Source organism: Saccoglossus kowalevskii, chromosome 11 (assembly GCF_978046115.1).
Source record: "Saccoglossus kowalevskii chromosome 11, keSacKowa6.1, whole genome shotgun sequence".
NCBI classification, from domain to species: Eukaryota; Metazoa; Hemichordata; class Enteropneusta; family Harrimaniidae; genus Saccoglossus; species Saccoglossus kowalevskii.
The window spans coordinates 16,652,437-16,656,392 of NC_140651.1; positions in this window are offsets into that span (position 1 = coordinate 16,652,437).

The window sequence follows — 3,956 nt, forward strand, 5'->3', positions numbered from 1 at the left end:
ACTACAACTGCCGTTTCGTGGATATTTGCATAGTGTTTATCTTTGGAAGGAATTAAATGATAACATCTTATCTGTATACTCTGTTGTTGACGATTCTGATATAACGGGTGATAAGCTTCCAGTTGCAAACAATGCGTGTTTATCTAACGTCCATTGTCAGCATTATTGTCAGTCGAGACTTCGTCGGAGAAACATGGTCATACAGTACTCATTTCGCCCAACCTTCCGCTTTTACATCGACCGCTTATCGCTTAATTTCCGACCACGCGGTCTTCTCCGACCGGAAACCGACCGCATTTTAACAAAAAATATTTTCGACTAAAAACGGCCACATGCCCTGAAAAAATCGAACAGAGCTTGACATGTATGAATAATTTATTGGGCTGAAATGAAAAACGTGTCAAATTTAGTTATAGCCATAACTATTTGGTGGCCAGTCGATGAACAATTCAAAGTCCTTCAGGGCTGAAAATCATCGACGCTACTCTGGTTTACTTTATTTCACAACTTGCAGAGAAAACTGATTCGCGTGAGCTCTAATGTATCTTAGCCTAGTATTTTCTTTTTGAACTAAGGTCAAATTCCATCAGTTTGTCAAAATATATGTTTTTCAGCGAATAATTTTGAAGCCTGTCACAGCACAAACAACTATGTGAATCGACGCCGGTGATTGGATTGTACGACGACCCTTCAATTAGCGTGCGTCAAATATGCTTTGTTACAACATCATTGATTGGCTGAGAGTCACCTGATCGGAGCACGAAATGGGTCACAGAACCATATTTGTCCGTATTATCAACAGGACTTCGCAAAATAACCACACCCACATTTTCAATCATTTTTAACGCGGAAGTTGCCAACAAATGTAAAAAAAATCGTGAATTTCATGGATTCGAATAAAATAAAGCAAGCGATTGATAAGGATGATTATTAATATTTTCCCCGATGCTCTTCGAATTTTTATTTTTTTTATTTCAAGGTAAGAAATGGCTAGCTGAAGTTGCATCGTCTTCAATGCGGTTGTTTCACCGCGAACAACTCTAGCTCTGTTTTGGGCATGGTTTAGTTTTGCGATGTAAAATAAAATATATATTAAAATAATAATACTTGATTAATTATTTGGGGTTTCAGCCCACAAATTACGGACATGATCTCCATGAATTACGGTCAATGTTTGTCTTCTCTCGGCTGATTGTCACGGTGTTGATCGACGCCCTTCCTAAACTCAGTATGGAGAAACCAACGGGGATCGACATTCCAAACAAACAATCGAAATTATCAACGAAAGACGAGATTTTTCTAGATATTTACAAATATACTGTCATGACAAACATATGTAAAATTAACAAATACACAAAGAGGTGTAATATTAGGTTTTATTTTAGGCTTAGAAATATTTTCTTTCACTCAGCCCATGCATGTAACTGCCATTTAGCTTTACGGTCCTTCAGCATCGGGGGAAAACAACAATAATTATACAAAACACATTGCGAAGACTCAACAATCAGGAAAGAAACCCCAGACAACCCTGTCGTACTTGTGTTGAAATACATTTTGTATTTCACGTCAGAATATTGTTTAAAATAAAATATTCAGTCCAAGCCAAATCGAGGTCAAAGGGTCAGATTGCGTGCATATAATTATATATAGTTAAAACAAAAAGTATTTGAACTTTTGTCAGCTGTTCAACATCTATAAAAACCAGAAAGACAATTATAAGACAATGTGAACCTCGGAAATTATTCTGTTAGTCCGAATTTTAAATGCGCGCGAGCGAGCAGGTGGGCGGCGACATTTCGGGGTTTGCGCGGTCGAAAATAAAGCGGAAATTGTCCGGTCGAATTCAACAAGCGGTCGCAAAAGCAAGAGAAAAAGGTGATTGGAAAGCGGAAGCGGGCGGGAGGTTGTGCGAAAGGAGTACTGTAACTTTGCACAACTTTCTTTTAAATAGTTTTATTTTCCAAGTCAATATTCTATTTTACTAATACATTTTTTTTCTAACGCAATGGCGAAGAAAAGAAAGAAAGCGTTGACAGACGAGGCAAAGAAAAATCTGCCACTCAGTGTCGCACTCTGACACAGCAATTTTTTTTTCAAACATCGGCCATTTTGTTTCACCATGAAAACCGTTTTATTAGATGTCTTATCTGAGACACTTGAAGGATTAGCTTGTTTGTAAACTGTCAGCGTGTACAGTGGGACAGTAATGTTTGTCAGAGGATTATCCCTCGTTGTTCGTTTGCATAACAATGAAAAACCCGAACGTTCCTGGAGGACGGACTCAAATGCCAGCAGTTTTCTTCATTTTTCGCGCTCGAGCTTGAAATTATTCATTATCTGACACTCTTTATGAGTTCTATGATATCAGTGGTTAATATGTTTGGCCATTTTTAGTGTATATTTATAATAATGCAGCAAATCTACAGTGTTTTATTAACCAAAACTGTTTTTCGCGTTTTTCTCGAGTTGAAGTTTTGATCGAGAACGACTCATTGGGACCGCCGCCAAATCAAGTGCGTTCGTACTAGGACATTCAAACTCGCAGTTATCGTTCAAAAGATAATGATGGTGCGAAATATGTCTGGGTTTTTAAAGAAAATGCTTTGTCACAGAATAATAGTCTGTTAAAGGTGCCAAGTATGAAATAATTTGGGGACAAAAAAACAAACCTGCATAGAAATCGGAATAATAGGTCTTTTGATTATCGGAGACGCATTTCAATGGACTTGATTACGGACAATGCATAACTTAAATTTCACCAGGAAATTCCGCAGTGTGCTCTCGCAATCGCGTACTTAGTCATTTTTACAAGGTTCGCCATTTTTGATGTCACGTGATAATTATGTAAACAATGTCTGTCCAGTTTGTGCGAACTTGCACCTCTATACTTAGTCTTTTGATATATATAACCTAAATTACTGTTCTGAACGAGACAACAGACAGAGAATGTTTTATTTAAAAACGTCACAAAACCTTCTCGCTACCTTAAAAAACAAACTAGTTTTATATTATTCATGCTTGCTCTGCGTATTCATCTTAAACTCGTGTAAACATGAGAAATTTTCTATTATGGGATTGAATGGAACAGTACTCTTTATTTCTTTGAATAGAGAAACCAAGTTCACTCTTCGGTCATTTTTCACATAATTCTAAACGATCCTGAGACATGTCTCGGAGATAGCGTTGGTCAACATATTCCGTACTGACCACCAGACTCATTTTTCACATATTTCTAAACGATCCTGAGACATGTCCCGGAGATAGCGTTGGCCAACATATTCCGTACTGAAGTCTCGAATCTACTTTCATTTTACCACCAGACTTGCAACTTGTCGATTAAATATTCAGTCAATGTTTTTTCGCCATTTTACTTCACAAGCATATTATAATGTTTATTGTTATTATAATCTTAATGTTTAACTTATCTGATAGTATCTTCACATAATTTTAGTAATATATATATATATATATATATATATATATATATATATATATATATATATATATATATATATTGAAATTTGTTTTAATCTGTTTCAGTGACACATCACCGCCACACCAACGACTAAATTGTTGAATTGCCCTGTCAACATAAATTGTAAATAACAAAAACTTGAAAATTTATACTTTCACTCGATTTTATTTCGTATTTTGGGCTTCTTTGTATGCAAAGCACAAAACGAGATATACTGTCATTTCGACGCATGTCTGTCTGTCTGTCTGTCTGTCTGTCTGTATATATGTTGGTACAGATCACTGATTATTAGCATTTTTATTATGTAACTTTGCATATAAATTGAAACTTTTACACGATTTTTCACTGGAGCTATTATTTTTAAAGTTATACGTTGTGTGAATATGAGGTTATTACGGAGGATACCTCAAAGTATGCACGAAGACAGTACAGCGAGAGTATCGACCGACGCGCAGCGGAGGTCAATGCGATGGCGTACTGT